Here is a 19,078-nt window from a genome sequence, read left to right as displayed (position 1 = left end):
TGCAAATGTCTTCCAAAGCCTGTGAAATGTTCACATATGTCTTTATGAAATTTGTAATATGGATTGTTTATACCCTCTTGATTAAGGGCATGAACATCATTAAAAAGGATCAAGGCAATTTAAAGATGGAAAATTATAAAATCAGATAAAACCGTAACTTACAAGAAAAAGTATGTATTGGAAAAAAAAAAAACCCTAATAATCTATGACTTTGTATATAAAAAGATAAATCAACAGCCACAAGTGAGCTGTTAAAGAGCCTTCTAAGTTCGATCAGGAATTAACAAGGAAGTAATTAACTCTACCCCAAACAAATCTGCCATCACATGTTTATAGCATTTTTGTCACTCTATGAAAGCTGTATCTTCTTTTTTAGCACCAAACTGGGAGATTTTACATGGCAGGAGCTTGGCATTCCTATTTTTGGATTTACTTTGTTAAAACAGACCTAAGCCATATGCTGTAAGACCTAAGAGACGAGGTACAATTTAGCAAGGTAAGCGTGCTGACAATGAGGTATCACTGATACATTTTGGAAGATTCCATATTGTTATCTGACATAAGACCTGTAGGGCAGGTTTGAGGTTGGTTCCCATTTAAATCCAAACTTTATTTCTAAGGTGGCATGCAATGAGAAACTGCCTTGTGAAGGGATCCGGATACCAAAACCATGCACAGTTTAAACCTTGCGGCGCTTCTGTGTAAGGTAAAACAATACCTCAGTAACGAATCTGGAAGGTGGAAGGCCTCCATAAGATTATAGTGAGCGGAAGGCATGGTTTTGCTTTTTATTGAATCCATCCCTTAGTATTTTCCCAATAAAACACCTCTCATAAACCAGGGACTTTGTATTTTTGTTGTTGTTATGGGGATTAAAAAAAAAAAAAAAACAGTATAATAGTTTTACTCTGCAGTAGTGAAGATTTAAAGACAGCTGCTAGTAAACATAAAACCAGCTATATAATGGCATTACAATGGATTTTTTATTTGAGATTCCAGGATGGGGTAAATTTGTTACCCTAACAAACGGCTGGTTATGTGGAAATTGACTTCACATAATAGAGAACATTTCCCTAGAAAAGAAGGCAATTTATATTGGTTAAAACACCAAACAACGACACACTTCCTCTTCTTTGTTACTTATTAAAAAAAAAACCTACGACGACAGCAAAACCCCCACCTATGTACCGTCTAGACATGTGAACTCTCTAGTAAACCATTCTTCTTCCAGGTTCTGGTCCTGGAGCAATTACAAAAGCACAAATGAGTGTTCAGTTATCTATGGAAGTCATAAGTGGAATAGGACATCGTAATCTTACCTATGGTTACCTGTCACTAGTGTTATTTGAACTGAGCAAACTGAAATCCCCTGACCTTCTTGCTTGTCTTTGTAACACAAGACTAAGTAAATCTTGAAGATTCATGGATATATTGACATGTTTTGCCACACCATATTATTTCTCAGATTATAGTGTTGCATCTGTTAAAGGTCAAAATGACCTTACAAGAAAGAAAACAACCAAACAAACATGATCGGTGGTGGCAGTAGAGAAAGTGTAATTAGATACATAAAAGAATTTATGGAGCTGCATATCATGAAATTTTCAAACTGGTCCCCCCTACAATTTGGGATTCTCTTTTTCTGGAGGTTCATAGCAGCCTCCTCCAAAGATAAGTTCTTCTAGAACCTGTGAATTTACATAAAGGCTCTTTGCAGATATAACTGAGGTAAGGAGCTCAACAGGAGACCATCCTGGGAAAGTGTGGCTTTGCCTCCAATGACAGGTTCTCTTCCTTGTAAGAGAAAGGGAGAGAGCATACATAGAGACACACAAAAGGGAAGGAAGTCAGAGGCAGAGGTTGGAGTGATGAGTCTTCGAGGCAAGGAATGCTGAGGATGGCCAGCAGCCAGGAGAAGTGAGGAGATAGGGCATGAATTCTCTGTCGGGGCCACCAGAAGGAGGCAACTCAGGTTCTGGCTTCTGGTCTCCAGCACCATGAAGCATACCCTTCTTTTGTTTTCAGTCATTCCATTTGTGGTGACATTTGTGGTGATTTGTTGCAATAGCTTTAGGAAACTAATATAAGTTGGCAAAAGGAAACAAAACTCAACAGGTAGGGCAAAAATAGGACACATTAGCACATAGACTTTGTGCATCTCCCATAGCCATTTTTCTTAAAGACCACAGTGTGGTATTGGCAAAGACATTCATTCTGTGGATAAGATCTGGAGGTGAATCCATGCTAGACGTGTGATGTTAGCAAGTCACTGGACCTTTCTGAGCTTCTTAATCTTCTTTTGAAAATTGAGGATGGATTCCCTGTTCCTTAGAAGGATCTCAGAGCCAAACAACCAAGCTGTGAGAAGGTCGTGTGCAACTGAACCTCAGGAACAACCACAGCTCAGGGTCCACATTCTGCAAGAACTCTGCATCCTCCCTCGCGGCATCCTTGTCTCTCACTGACAACTGGCTTTCATCACTTGGCCGGAAACACTGCCGCTAACATCTCCTGAATTTTCTGTTTTATGGTTTTAATCATCTCAGACAGGCTAATTCTCTTTCATATTTCCAAATCCCGTGGAAGGATTCTACTTTCCTAATTTGGGTCATGCCTGTCCCTGAGCTAATCAGCCCCAGCTGCTGCCAAGATCTTATCAAATATATGGCAGTTTCTGAGGAAACTGTGTGAACAGGTGGAAGTGCCAGCACCCAGGTGTCCATCACATGGGATCTTTTTGTATCTGCCTGTGATCCCATAGCCATTTTTCTTAAAGACCACAGTGTGGTATTGGCAAAGACATTCATTCTGTGGATAAGATCTGGAGGTGAATCCATGCTAGACGTGTGATGTTAGCAAGTCACTGGACCTTTCTGAGCTTCTTAATCTTCTTTTGAAAATTGAGGATGGATTCCCTGTTCCTTAGAAGGATCTCAGTCATCTGTGCTAATGATGATAACAGAAGAATAAAACTTGAATGGGCCTTAAAGATAGACAAGGTCAATCACCTCACTTCTAGAGCTAAGATTTCAGAAGTTAAGTTGGTAAGGAAACCAGGGCGAGAATTTAGGTTAGTTAACTACCAGATTAGTGCTCCTTTGTTATTTTATAAGATCTGTCCCCATCCCTGTGGATATGAAATAAGGTCTTATCTGAAAGGTGTCATTCAACTAAGGAAAAAGCATCTCTCTTAGAACAGACACAGATATTAGGCTTTAGATTAGAGAATAACACTGGGGTAAAGAGGTCAAAGAAGAAGGTGCGAAGAAGTGGGTTGGGAGCTAAGACGGGAGGGACCCAGCCTTGTTGCTTACAAAATTGTGCCTGCCCTGGAGCCTATAGAATGTAATTATTTTGAGACAGCTTTCAGAAAATAGAGAAATAAGCCCTGGTAGGATCAGAACCCTCTAATTTTAAAGCCATATTGTTTATATCCCTCTACCCCTGTGTTTATTTTCCTTTTGCCATCTCTTGTTATATAATGCAAACATTTTGAAAGGGCCTGCTTAACTCAGTTTTGCAATGAGGAAATCAAGAGAAAGGTTTTGCTTTCTTTGGGCCTAGGCTGGACACAAGAACAACTACCAATAAATATGTCTGTTGACTATAGTTCAGCTCATTTTTTAAGGTTTTAACCATTTAGTGCTCATGCCTGTGTTTTGAAGTTTTTAAAAGATCAACTACATTTTCAATTTGCTCTGGACCAGACATATATACTCCAGTTTCTTCAGGGTACTAGAATCATAACCGAGGAGCTGATACATACTGTGCCATATGTGTATAACCCCCCTACATTCTCACACACACAGCTGGTAGTATGTAAAGTTCAAAGAAAATGGTATGCTTTTTAAAGGCCCTATTCTATAAGAAATACTGCTTAAAATGACTACTCTGAGCAGAAGAATATTACCTGCCTTTGTTAGTAAGTAGTAAATTTTTTTACAGAACTATCTGTAGGAATATTTCAAAGTTTTCTGTAGCATAGAACTTTATAAATACAGGGGAAGAATTACTTGAAAATGGGAAATATGTGTCTTGGTATGAAGACTATATTTAGTTCATACACATTTAGTTTAAATGTTATTGTATATCCAATAATTTATGAATAAGTCACCCTGTGAATATGATCATTAAATTCTACCCCCCCAAGTGTTGACAAGACAAAACATTAACCAAGTAGTTCCATCGCTACTTGATCCAGTACGAAACCTAGTCAGCTGTCGCCAATCATCTCTTCCTCGCTGTCCCTTGCCATCCTTGCCCTAAGACAGTCTGTGCTGAAATGGTCCCCTTGTTAGAGCATTTCTGGTAAGTTTTAGTCCTTGGCTCTGCAATTTCTCCATGCTCAGATTTTGCAGATATAAAGTCACAATCATTTTCTGTTTAAGGAATTTACTTTCTTCCAAGGGCCTTTGAAAATGTGTGCCATTTTACTTTTGCCAAAGAATGGCTTCTCTGTGTATGTGTGCAGCTCTGATGCCTGTCTCTCAGGCTTCTGCAATGAATGTTCTGCAGTAGAAGAAGGGAGTTCTAGATGTCCAGTCAATCACCCATCCATTCAACTCAATCAGCAAGTATTTGAGTCCCCACCGTGTTCCATGTGATACTTTAGGTGCTTGGGATATATTAGTACACAAAACAGACAAAACAAGTTGGCCTTCATAGTGCTTATGTTTTATCGGGTAACATAAGCCAAAAAAGCCCCAATAAATGTAATAAGCTATAGGGAAAGAATAGAATGAAGGTAATCAGAAGTGGTAACAGAAATAGGGGTACAGACTGCAATTTTATGTAGGATAAACGTGGGTGGTGTCACTGACACAACTTTTGAGCAAAGATAATAGGTGCGAGAAGGACTTAAATATGTGAATACATGGAATAAGAGTACTCCAGGCAGATGAAACAGTCTTTGCAAAGGCACAAAGGAGAGTGAGTACTTTGCTGGTAGTGGTAAGAATTGTTACGTCCTCCAGAGTTATTAAGAGGGCCCTATCCTAATACATGGAACCTAAGAATATGTTACCTAACATGGAAAAATGGACTTTGCAGATGTGCTTAAATGAAGGATCTTGAGATGGGGAGAGTTTTCAAGTGGATCTAGTATAATCACAAGTGTTCTTATAAATGAAAGAAGGAAATAGGAAAATCAGAGAAGAAAATGTATGATAGAAAGCAAAGGCTGAAGTGATGTGATTGCTGGTCTTGAAGATGGAAAGATGCCGTGGGTGAAGGAATGAGGGGAGCATTTAGAAGTTGGACAAGGTAAGGAAATGAATTGTTCCCTAGAGTTTCCAGAAGAAATATAGCCATGCCCATACCTTGATTTTAGCTCATTGAGAACCATTTTGGACTTAGGATTTTAAAAATTTAAGATAATAAGTGTGTGTTAAGTCACTAATTTTGTGTTAGTTTGTTAATTAGGAATTAACAATTTTTAGAATCTAATAAACTAATTCAAGAAATAGTACATGCATTCATTTATTCAGATGATTTTAAGATGATTATTATTTTGTGCATATCGATCACTGAGTGAGGAATGGAGAGTCAAATTGAAAACACACAACTCTTACCCTGAACTATGATCGCAAAGCAATGATAAATTATTCCTGCAAAAAGTGGCAAAACTATGATAAAGCTAGGTCCTCAGTGCTTTGAAAACACACAGGAGTGACATTTAATCATACTGAAAAGGCAATAACAGCCAGTAAGACTTCCTGGAAGAAGTGATTTTTAACTAACATTTAAACAATCAGCAGAATTTAATCTGGTAAAGATGGGGAGAGAGAACATTATAGACATAAGTACCATTGAATTTGGAAAGCCATAAGTGTACATGTCACATCCAGGGGACTGTGAGTAGTTTGCTATTTACTGAGAGGTAAAATGAAATATATGAGAAATCAAGGACCAACATGTTCCTAAGTTGTAGACTTTAAACAAACGAATGTGTGTTAATATTACTGTAATATTATTATTCTTTTATTGAAGTATCGTTCACCCAACAGGAATTTTATGTGTACAGTTTAACTGGATTTGACCTTTGAATTTACTTGTCTGACCCATACCCCACAAGGTAGAGTCAGTTCTGCCACAGTGCTAAATTATGGATGCCCAAAAATCAGCATTGCCATGCAAAATCATGCAATGAACATCACCTCATAAGTCCTCTGCAAAAAATTCAGCTGGGGTAAAGCATTCTAACCCTTTGTCAGTGACACATAAAAATAAATCATAGTCTCATAAAAATACTAGTGCAGTTGTACTCATGTTAGATGATTGAGAAGTTCAAAAATACTGTAATAAATATGGCCCTTTCCTTTGAAAAAAGACCTGAAGTCTGCCTTTAGAAGTGGGCATCAGAAGGTTTGCAGTTTGTGAGTTATTATGAAGTGAATGAAGGAGGGTTACCAGAAATGAGACAAATATGTAACATCAGCTGTGGATTTATGACTCATGATACAGGAGATAAACTGAGGTAGGTAGTGTATGTTCGAGGTGAGTTCCTTTTTTGTGAGATTTGTGTTTACCTATGCAGCTCAATTTAGCTAGATGCAGTTTTCTGCATTCACCTAGTGTTTGTTACGGACAAAATCACACATAAGCAAATAAAAAATCCACATTACACTCAAAATTTTCCCTAATGTATCAGTTGCACTGGAACAAATTCACATTTTCAAAACAAATATTATAGTAGAACTAATTGTACAGAACATTTCCCTCACTGCTAAAAGATCCCTCATACTTCTGCCTAATCAATTGCCAACTCCCATTCGCAGAGGCTAACACTGTTCTGATTTCTATCAGTATAGATTAGTTTTGCCCCATCTAGAACTTCATATACATGGAATCATGCAATCTGTACCATTTGACTTCTTTCACTCATATCTTTGAGATGCATTAATTTTTTTGTGTTCATTGGTAGTTCATTTCTTGTATGGCTGAGTAGTAACCCCTTAGATGGATATGCAATAATTTGTTTATCCATTTTCCAGTGGTGTTTACTATGGTTGTTACGAGCTTTTGGCTATCTTGTATAAAGCTGCTGTGAGTATTTTGTACATATCTGTTTGTGTACATACGATTTTCTTTCTCTCAGGTAAATAACTAGAAGTGAAATTGCTGAGTCATAGGGTACATATATATTTAATTTTGTGAAAAGTGGTCAAACTAATTTCAAAAGTAGCTGCACCATTTTACACTTCTATCATAGTGTATAAAAGCTTTGGTTGTTCCACATCCTCAGCAACATTTGATGTGGTTAGTCTTGTAGCCATTCTACTAGGTGAATAGTAGTTTATTGTGACTTAAATGTGCATGTCCCTGCTGCAAATTTTTCTAATGATATTGAGCATTTTTTCAAGTGCCAACTGGCCACACATAGAGGGTTTTTTTATGTAATGCCTTATACTCAATTTATTGGTCATTTGTATTATTATTATTGAGTTGAAGTTATTTATATATTATGAAAACAAGTCTTTTGTCATATATATGTGACAGGATTATAATATTATGACACATAGATATAGATAGATATTTAAATTGATCTACCTTACAATGTATTTTTAAATATATTTAGTACTTTCTGGGTCGTAACTAAGAAATATTTATTTATTCCCCCATCATTAATATATTCTTCTAGGTTTTCTTTCAGAAGATTTAGAATTGCAGAGTTATTATTATTTTTTTTTTTTGAGTTTAGGGCTATAATCAATCTCAAATTAATTTTTGCCTATGGTATGAAGTAGAGGTTTCAGTTTCTCCATCTTTTTCCATAGAGATAGCCAGTATTCTAGCACTATTTGTTGAAAATGACTTTCTTTTTCATTAAATTACTTTAGCACCTTGTTCAAAAATTAATAGACCACATAAGTATGTTCTGTTTTCTACAATTAACTTTGTTCCATTAATCTATTTGTTAATATTTATAACAATACCGCACTCTCTTAATTTCTGTAGCTTTGTAATAGATATTAAAATCAGGTACTGTGAGTCCTGCAGCTATGCTATACTTTTCAAAATTATTATGGCTATTCTGAGTCCTTGCATTTTCAAATACATTTTAGAATCAATTTAATTTCCATTTTTTAAAAGCCTACTGAATTTTTAACATTGAGATCATGTAATTTATAGGTCACCTTAAGAACACAGAACTTAACAGCATTGAGCCTTCTAATCCATGAACATGGTATATTTATCTAGTCTTCTTAAATTTATCTCAACAATATTTTGTAATTTCTAAAGTGTAATTCTTGAAATTTTTTTATATTATTCCCAAACATTTCAGGTTTTGATGATACTGTAAGTAATATGTTTATAGTTCACTTTTCATTTTTATGGCTAATATGTAAAAATGCAATTAACTTTTGTGTATACAAATTAAATTCTGTGATACTACTAAGTTCATTTTTTAGCTCTAGTAGGTTTGTTGATTGCTGTTTTGGGCTTTTTTTCTTTTTGGTCGATTCCTTAGGATTTTTTACATATATCATGTCATCTACTATCCAGGACTGCTTTTTCTTTTCAGTCTATACACCTTTTATTTCTTTATATTGTATTACTGCTCTGACTAGAGCATCTAGTACAATAAGAGTGATGAGAATGGACATCCTTGCTTTGTTCTCTAAGTATTCAAATTTTACAATTAAATAAATGTGGTAACTGTACTCAAAAAAATAAATGGCCTTTATGAGGCTGAGGAAATTTCTTTCCATTTCTAATTTTCTAATAGTTACTGTACTACTACTTCTACCATTATGATTATTATCATTACATTATTAGGTGATAAATTTAGTTAAGTGCTTTTTCATCAACTAATAAGATGAATAATTTTTATGTCTCTCATCAGTATGTTGAATTACATCCATTTTATTTTGAAAGATAAAACAGCTTTGCATTTCTGGAATAACCCCTTTAGTTCATGATGTATTTTCCTTTTTCTGTATTGCTGGATGGGGGTTTTAATATTTTCTCAAGGAATTTTGTATCTATATAATGAGAAGTGTCAACTGCAATTTTGTTTTCTTGTAATATATTTAAGTAGTTTCAGTATCTAGTTTCACAAAAGGAATTGAGAAGTGTTCTCTCCTTTTACATTCTTGAAAAAGTTAGTGTACAATTGTATTATTTCTTTTTTAATTATTTGATGGAATTCACCAGTGAAGCCATCTGAGTTTGGAATTTTCTTTGTGGGAATGTATTTATCTTATGAATCAATTTCTTAATGAATATAGAGCTATTCTGATTTTTTATTTCTTCTTATCTTACCTTTAGTAATATGTATTTTCAAGGGATTTATCCTTTTGCTGTAAATTTTCAAATTTATCTTCATGAAGCTGTTCATAATATTAACTTATCAAGTTTTTGAGTTCGAATGATTTATATTAATATCTCTTCTGTTGTTTGTAATGTTGATAATTTGTATTTTCTCTTTTTTCTTGATGAGTATATGTAGGAGCTTAATTTTATTAATATTTTTTAAAAGTCAATTTTGACTTTTGTATTTATTCCCTATTATTTGCCAATTTTCTATTTAATTGACTTCTACTCTTATCCTTACTATTTCCTTCTGTATTCTTGTTTGGGGCTTATTTTTCCCTGATTTTTCTAGCTTCTTAGATGGAATCTTAAGTCACAATTTTTAATCCATTTTTATTTTCTAGCATAAGAATTTAAAACTGTAAGTTTCTTCCTAAGCACTGCATTGATTTCATCCTACAAATTTGATGTGCTATGTTTTTTATTTTCATTTAGTTCAAAATATTTTCAAATATCCTCTTGATTTTGTCTTAGCTCTGGGGTTTAATAAGAAGTATTTTGATTTACTGGTAAACCTTAGAGGATTTTTCAAATGCCCTTTTGTTATTAATTTCTAATTTAATCCTATTGTGGCCATAGAACATACTCTAAGTGATTTACGCTATTTTAAATTTTTTGAGACTTCTCTTATGGTTCAGCAAAAGGTTTATCTTGAGATATTTTATGATCACTGGAAAAGAATATGGATTTTCCAATTGTTGAGAGGAGTGTTTTGTACATATAAATCAGATTGGGTTGGTTATTAGGATGGTTCAAATCTTCTATATGCTTGTTGATTTTCTGTCTAGTTATTCTATTAATTGTTGAGAAAAGAGTGCTGAAATCTCTAACTATAATTATGAATTTGCTTGTTGCTTACTGCTTTTTCATGAATTTTGATAGTATGTTATTAGATGCATACCCTTTTATGATTGCTATGTTTTCTTTATAATTTGACACTTCTATCATCATTCTCTGTATTTCTGGTGAAACTACTTTCCCTAACGTTAGTTTTGTCTGATATTAATAAATCCAGTTCATCATTCTTATGATTAGTGTTTTCGTGGTATCTATATATTTTTCCACAGTTTTACTTTTAAGCTCTCTGTGTCTTCACATTATAATGAGTTTCTTGTAAACAGCACATATTGAGTCATACTTTTTAACACAGTATGACAGTTTCACCTTTTTCATGGAATATTTAATCCATTTATCTTTAATGTATTTATTTAAATAGCTGGAGTTAAGGCTGTTATCTTGCTATTTGTTTTCTTTTGTCCCATCTATATTTTGTTATTTTCTCCCTCTTTTCAGACTAATTTTGGATTGAGTGTTTTTTATTATTCCATTTTATATCTTCTGTTGGCTTATTATTTTATTTATTTTTTTAATGATTGTGCTGAGACTTATCAAATGAATCCTTAACTTATCATAGTCTGCCTTAAATTAATATCAGCCTAACTCATGTAAAATAGGAACTTAAATTTTCCCCTTTTTTTTTTCTATTGCTATCATGCATTTAACTTCTACACTGAGATTTTATCAATTTTTTCAACCTTTTCTTATCTTTCAGTTCAGATAATTTCTATTTTCCCGTGTTCAAATTCATGAATCGTTCCTTTTGCTGTGTTAAAATCATTTAGTGGAATTTTTGCTTCAGACTCCTTTTTTTTTTTTTTTTTAAGTTCTAGGATTTCTCTTTAGTCCTTTTGTGCTCTTTCATAAACTTTCCGTTATTTATTGTGTTACTTTACTTGTTACCCCATTTCATTCATATTTTCCTCTAAATCTTTGAACACATTTATAATACATATATGTTAATTCCATTATCTCTGTCATTTCTGTGTATGTTTTTATTAACTGATTTTTTCCTTGTTATGAGTCACATTTTCCAGCTTCTTTTTATGTAGCAATTTCTGAATTGATGCTAAACATTACAGATTGTATGTTGTTGAGTGTCTGGCTTTTGTTGTCTTTCTTGGTTATGTATTGAATTTAGCCCTGGAAGGGTATTAAATCAAGGTAGCTTGATTCCTTTTGGTCTTGTTTTTAAACTTTGTTAGGGCAAGTCTAGAGTAGCCTTTATTCTAGGGATAAACTTGACCTTCTCCTAAGGCATTGACTTTCTGGGCTCTCTACCAATCACTGTGGCTTCTGTGAGAGGTCTCTACACTCTGGTTGGTTAGAACTTGACTGCCCCTCAACATTGCTCAGAATCTCAGTAGTTCCTCTTTCCCTAGTAGTTGTCTTTGCTCAGTAGTTCTGCACGTGACCTCATGGTTTCTTGTCCAGGGCAAATGAAGCTGTGCGTTCAGTCAGACAGTCAAGGATTTCCAGTATACATATCTGAAGCTCCTTCTCTGTACAGCTCCCTTTTTGCTGGTACCACAAATTCCAACAGAGGAACTCCAAAATCTGTTCCTTTTCTCTTTAGCCCAGCAAGACCATTGTTTTCTGACTTCCTTTTTCCTGCACTATAATTCAGAAGCTGCATGTAAGAAGATAGCCAGGGAAATCATGGAGCTCACTTAATTTAGTTTTTTCCACACAATAATCATGGTTCTATGTTGCCTGTTGTTCAATAATTAAAAATGGCTATTTCCTATATTTTCTCTAGCTTTAGAGTCCTATAGCAGTTACTCAGTTATCATGCGTAAGCAAGTATGTTAATGCTCAATCATTTTGTTCAAGTTCTTTGAAGAAAAGGTATGAAAGTTTTTCTTCATAATAAGAAATACTACTTTAGTAATTATACTCTAGTAAATTTGTTTTATGTATGTGTGTTTGTATAAATATGTGTGTGTGTCTATATGTGTATATGTATATAATGGGATTTCAGTAATAACAAGGAGCAACAACCATTTAGTTTAATACATTCTATCTTCTTACCAATTTTCTTTTTCAGATCAATTTTGGTTAGCATTGACCTTATTGAAGACTGTGAGAATTATAGCTACAAGAACCAGAATGAAAGCATGTTTTTATATTTTCTTTAATACTAAACTAGATCTCTTTTTGGAATGTTATTCACCTAAGATAGAGGATATTCTATTAGTGGGAGAGCTAATTAGAGTCATATGCTGATATACTGATATACTACATGAACTGAAATTTAAAGTGAATTTATTATTTGCATTAATATGGTTGATTCAGAGAGAACATCATTCACAGTATTTATAAGACACCAGATGGAGTGCCCAGGTCACTAAAACAAAAATGGATTTATTTAATTCACATGGATTCCTATTGTCCAGATAATAAAAATCCATATGCATTAACTTGTAAGCAGTTGTAACCATGAATGTATCCATTGTTGAACCATACATTATCTGGTACTTTTTTGAACCTGATTTCTATGATACAGACATACTTGGCAATTTTTCTGAAGGATTTTCCTAGTGTGAATAGTTCTTAGGTATTATAAATTTTTATATGTATGATATCCTAGTAAACATGATCAGTACCAAGAGACTGCAAATACATAGACTTTTTTGATAATGTGAATATGAGTATTTATTGGGTGCTATTAATTTAGTCATTTATCAAACACATTTTGAGTGCCAGGTACCCTGCTAGGTGCTAGAAACACCATGATGAACTATGATAGGCAACATGATAGAATATCTTTTAGAGAAATTTTATGTCTCTATCAGGATGTGAATATAAAAGACCATTTTCACTATCTACATGTTGGACAAACCAAGAGTTTGAGAACTCACTTTCCCAGTCTCCCACTCCAGAAACATGAAATCTGTCACTGATCTCAAGAAAAACAATCACCTGACCAAAGAAAACTTTATTTTTCCTTAAAGTGGAGTTACATTGGTAGTAGTCATTACTGCATTTTATACCCGCTACCCTTAGAGTCAGTTTCAGCTATGAGCAAAGACTGCGGGTTGGTTATTTTTTTGAAGGCATAATGGTTTTGACCTAAGTAATGGATAAAGGAGTTTACTACCAGTAATCATTTTTCTTAATGCTACATGGAATCAGTCTTGGTTTTTACATAGTTTCCAGAATTATTGTTAAGAGCTAAGTTAATTTTCCATTGTATAGCAATGTATCACATCACATATAACTGAGGATCCTTCTGGGTGATAGTCTATAGAATGGTGTATATTTCTCATCAGATTCATCTGTTAATTAGGTAATGATGGTAAGGCATTTTCAAAATTAAAGAAAGAATATAATTCATTTGTATTAGCTTTGGAGTCTCTTTCTTTATGGAAACTGGAAGTATAATACATTGAATGGTGATCATAGATCTCATTGCAGCTGGCACTTGAAGTTCTATAAGAAGCAAATGCCAAGCAATTGCTGTATTCTCATCTAAAAAGACATAAAGCCCAAGGTGTACTTTGGAGATTCACTAGCTTTATCAACAGCAAATGTCCTCCTTCATCTGAGATTAGCAAGAATTCAGACCTGGTCAGGCTGCTTTTATATCTAGCCTGGATGACACTTTTAATGGATGCCATATTACAGAAAAAAATGCAGATGTGTATTTGTTTTTAATACTTTCTTTATAAAAAAATTGCATCTAGATACTTTAAGTATAGCAGCTATAAGTCCATTAAATACGAACTATAGATGTAATATATATTATAGACATTTTCTGAAATAATTCATTGTTATCAGATGACATGCATTTATAATTAATAATGGATACATAGACATAGACATATAAATGTATGCATTTAAAAATTCTATTATATAATAGTTTGCCCTTGAGGCCCAGATATCCAAGCTATGTCTTATCAACATGAAGGAAGTACAATTAATTGGAAAGTTAAAAAAAAATAGTAGCCAGTTGTGTTTATGCAATTTCATTTGGCTGATATTTTAATGAAACTGACCAATTGTTTTGATACCATATAGACATTTTGAAGAAATATGTTTGCCTGTAATTATTAAATAATTTATATGTAACACATGGTGATTTCATATTTTTTTCAAAAGCCTTGTTGCTTAAAAGACAACTTGTTAAGTTATTCATCCAGCTCCAGCATAAGACTGTGTTGAAAATAAATTAAGGCAGAATGATACTACCACACATCTTTAGTCTTAAAAGAATAGTTGAAAGCAGAATTTATTTCAGGTTAGTGTAAGGAAGAGAGTTTGTTAGGGACCCATAAGACTTCATAGAGATTCTCAATAGGTAACGTCTACCTAGAAATGTTATGTGTGTTTTTACCATACCTAAAAAAAAAGAAGAAATCCCTAGGCCTTTCAGTATGCACAATTTCTAGTACCATTTAAAGAATCTCTATATCTTCATCTTTGGTCAGACAATAGCTCCTAGTAGGCAGTTAAACAAGTCCCTGACTTGACTGTTCTTTGGATTTTTCATCTATAAAATGGCAAAAACCCTAATTATGCAAGTGCTTCTTTGAAGTATAATTTCCCTTAAAGGCCAACTGAATAAAACTCATCTTTGCTTGTCTGCTGCCTCACTCCTCTAAATAAAGAAGAAATATTTAATCATGAAGCCAGAAGTTGGTACAATTCTGCTGGGCTGAGTGAGGGGTAGGTAGATGCTCTGAGGCTCAGATCACAAATGTCGACCAATGATCAGGACATCTTACTCAACAACTCTACTTCCCATGGAAACGCTTAGGAAGTCTGTGATTCTCCCAGAACGCCTGACTTTACCTCTCAGATCTTTTTTTTTTTTTTTTTTTTTTTTTTACTAAATCTCATGTGTGACAGAGACCTTGTAGCCTTATCCCAAACTGTCCCCTTATTTGAAAATCAATCCCTGAGGCAACTCATCCTTGGAGATACCAAAGCAGAATAGTAAAGAGTACTGCAACCAGAGAGACATTATTTTGTTTTTTGGGGGGGGGGGGATTGGAGGGGCTGTTTCAAGACAAATAATTCCTTATCTCATTCATTATTTTGTTGAATAAAAATATGAGTTAGTAAGGACTCATATTTTCATATAACCTGATAATAACCCTTTCCTCCAACCCCTATTTTGACTCTCTCCTCTTCCCTCCTCCCACTGATAACTGCTGGTTTGTTCTGCATATCCTATGTACTATATAACTAGTTTGTTTTATATTTTTAGATTCCACGTATAAGTGATATTATGCAGTATTTATCTTTCTCTGTTGGACTTATTTCACTTAGCATAATGTCTTCCAAATTCATCTGTGTTACTCCAGATGGCAACATTTTATTCATTTTTATGGATGAGTAGTATTCCATTGTGTGTGTATATACCACATCTTTTTTACCCATTTATCTAATGATGGACATTTAGGTTGCTTGCATACTTGGCAATTACAATAATGCTGCTACGAACATTAGGATGCATATATTTTTTTGAATCAGTGGTTTTTGTTTTTTTTTTTCCCTGATATATATATATATATACCCAGGAGTAGAATTGCTGTGTCATAAGGTATTTCTATTTTCAGTTTTTTAAGGAACCTCTATACTGCTTTCCACAATGGCTGTACCAATTTACATTCCCACCAACAGTGTACGAGAGGAAGACCTTATTTTGAATTCTAGCTCTGCCAGTCACTAGCTGTAGGTCCTTGGAAACAGTGCCAAACCTCTCAATCATTAAAAGTCTTGTTGTAAAATGGATATAAGAACCTATCTTTTGGAGAGGTCACAAGGATGTTGCCACAGATGCCTAGTGCTCTTAGTTTGTAGAAAGAGTTCAATACACATGAACATTTATTTAGATTACCTCCAGAACAGGAAAAAGTGGGCAGAGATTTTGAGCAATGGTAACAGATTCCATATAAAAACCTTCCTCTGTGTCTGCAACCAGACTCTTTCATTGACGCTTCTTAAACACACATATAATCACCCAGTGTATTTTTGGTTATCTCCATAGCTCCTTAATGCCATTTTATTCCTTAATTCTTTCCTCATCTCTAAAAGAACTTGTGTTTCCTTTTCTTTACCTCTTAAAAATGTCATCAAAAGTTGTGATGAATCACAGCAGTCTGACTTGAGAATTAGTCCACATAAAAATTCCAAATACAATCCAGCCCCGGATGATGTTAGCCGTGAATTATTCATAGGGTCTAATGAGGAACATGAGAGCATTTGTAGTCAAATAACAGCTTTTCTCCAAATGACATAAAGCACATCTGAAACAGATCACAGCGATCTCTCTTTGCCAGATGGGCAATCGAAGCCCAGGAATGGGAAAGGACTGGGCCAAGCTGAACAAGCAATGTAGATTCAGATGGCACAATACTTCGGTTGGGGATCAAGACTAAGTAGTATATCCCCACCCACTCCCTCTCCTACCCTTATATACCCTCGGATAAACTGTATGATTTTTAAGGGAAATACGTAGATGAAAGAACAACACAGCCACAGGAGGACACATGCTAATGTATACTAGCTCAACTAGGTAACAGCAGAAGGCAAACACGAGCTCAAGCCAGTATCAGATCTGTGCTTCCTAACCTGGCAAACAAGGCCCTTTGTGATTGGCCCCAGCCTAGTCTGCCAGCCTCGACCTTACCCCCTCCCCAACTGCAACCTGAAATCCTACACAAGTTCCATTCTAAGCTCTCACCAAACGCCCAGTATCTCCTACCTGCCTGACCTGGCACATCCATACCCTCCACCACCTTCATTTCCCGGCTTAAATTCTTATCCTTGAGTCTTCAGCCTGAGCATCAGTGCCTCTAGGAATACTTGTCCGTCCTCCTCCACCCCTCGTGGGGGTGGAATTCCCCTCCTCTGTGTTCCCCAACGTGCCCTGCACATATTCCTGTCCTGGTATCACATACGGTGTTTACATGACTGGCTTTCTGGTCTACCTTCTTCACCAGACCGAGAGCCCCTTTAAAGCAGGGACTGTAGCTTTGTATCTTAAGTACCACACTAGGCTTTCAATAAATGCTTGTTAAGGGAATTAATACTATTTCTAGATCTCCAAAAGTCCAGAGTTGCTAGCTTGACTTCTTTTCCTTTTGCTAATAGATAACAGTTCTCCCATCCCTACCCTCTACTGCCTTTAGAGGATATGGCCCAGCAGACATTCATGGAATGAGTGTGACTTATTTAAATTAAAAATGGATGATTGCTAGATGCAAAAGGATGTTGAGAGGTCATTTTATCCACTCCCATCTGCACCAAAGTGAATTTTCTGGAAATTTGAAAATATTTCAGTCATGAAAAGTCACAAAAGGTAGTAATGAGCATCAGAAATAAGGGAATTTTAAGCTTCTAGTGGGTTCACCTGGCGTGTTCAGGTAAGTTTGGGTTTCAAGAATCGAGAGCAAACTTTCAACTTGTTACCCCTTCATGTTGAAACATATAAGTGCATAGAAAGTAATGTAATTCACATGCCTGTGATTCATTTACTGCTCATTCATCAAAATGCTTAGGTGCCAGAGTGTGCTTGACGCCTGTTTAAGCTTCCTTTTCTTGACAGGAAAGTTTGTTTTTGGGGAGGTAACTCACGTTCTAAAATTTGGGTACTTAGAAATTCCAAGCCTGTCAAGGCAAACAACCTTGTAAACGGGCCCCCGAACTTTCTCCCAGTACAGGTTAGAATAATCCAGTGGGAGGGTTGGGGGAGTTATAGTGCTGTAGATGAAATAGGTCACTAGCTAATTGAATTTCCCAAGAGATTAGTAATCACCATCAGAACTTCTAAGCTTTTCCCAATTTTCTGTACACTCTTAATTGGCTTCAAATTTTGGCATGAGGCTAAAATGTGTAAAAACGGGCAAAGGCCTTTGAAAAGAAAAACACTCAACTCACATGGTGATCATTTTGAAAAGTGGTAAGAACTCATCAATTGAAATCATGAACTGTCTTATTACCGATGTAAAAACCCTGTACTCAACTTTTGATGCCTTAAAATGCCTCTGTGCAAGGAAGGGCCTGCTGAGGTCCTTCTTTTTACTTCTTTGCATGATAGAGTTCAAAATCAAAAATGCTAAAACCAAACAGTCCAATGAGAGCATCATTCAGAAGGTGGTGTCAGTTACTAGCTATGCCTGAAACAAAGCAAAGCAAAACAAAACAAAAAAATCCAGATATCAGAATCTAGGATGAGGCTGATACTTCCCAATAAACGTGCCATCTAAAACTGAGGTTTGGCTTCATAGGGCTGACTAAGCCAGGAGCAGCAGAGGTCAGACTCATGCTGGGAAGAGAAGGTCCTACAGCTCATAATCTTGGGCTGAACTAAAGGAAAATCAGTAGATTCTGATCAATTAGAATTAAGAGCCAATCTAATTCTGAAATCATCCCATCCATGGCTTAAATGGTTCCAACCTGTGTTTGAAAGCTTCTGGACTTACAAAACTATTTTCCTCAACTGGCCCATTGTACAGATGACTCAACTTTAGATGATTGCTCCTTATATTTCAGAAATTTTTATCCCAGTGATTCTTCCATGTATGACTCCTCTCTGAGGTATAGGCTATAAATTGAATCTTTTTATCTAATGTCATTCTGGGAGTTTTAGCACCTTTTGTTGAGATCTCCTTGACACTTTTCTCTAGATGAAAGCTTCTCAGGTCCTTTTACTGTTACTTATATGGTATGACTTCATGCCCTTCACTTTCTTGGTTTTTTTTTTTTTCTCTGAAAATCTTCCTTGTTGTTGCTCCATCCCTTAAGTGTGTTAATTAGAATAAATGTATGGATCTCTTCATGCCCAGACCTTGAAAAATCCATGAGTCATATCGTCTTTAAAGTGACTGTAGATACATTTTCTTCCCTGAGCTCTCCCCTCTGTAGTCAACATTCGTGATATTTCTGCACTTATCACATCTAAGTGGCATGTTTGTAG

Source organism: Phacochoerus africanus, chromosome 11, assembly GCF_016906955.1.
Source record: "Phacochoerus africanus isolate WHEZ1 chromosome 11, ROS_Pafr_v1, whole genome shotgun sequence".
Classification (NCBI taxonomy): domain Eukaryota; kingdom Metazoa; phylum Chordata; class Mammalia; order Artiodactyla; family Suidae; genus Phacochoerus; species Phacochoerus africanus.
The sequence above is the reverse complement of the archived record's forward strand: the minus strand, read 5'-3'. Positions refer to the sequence as shown.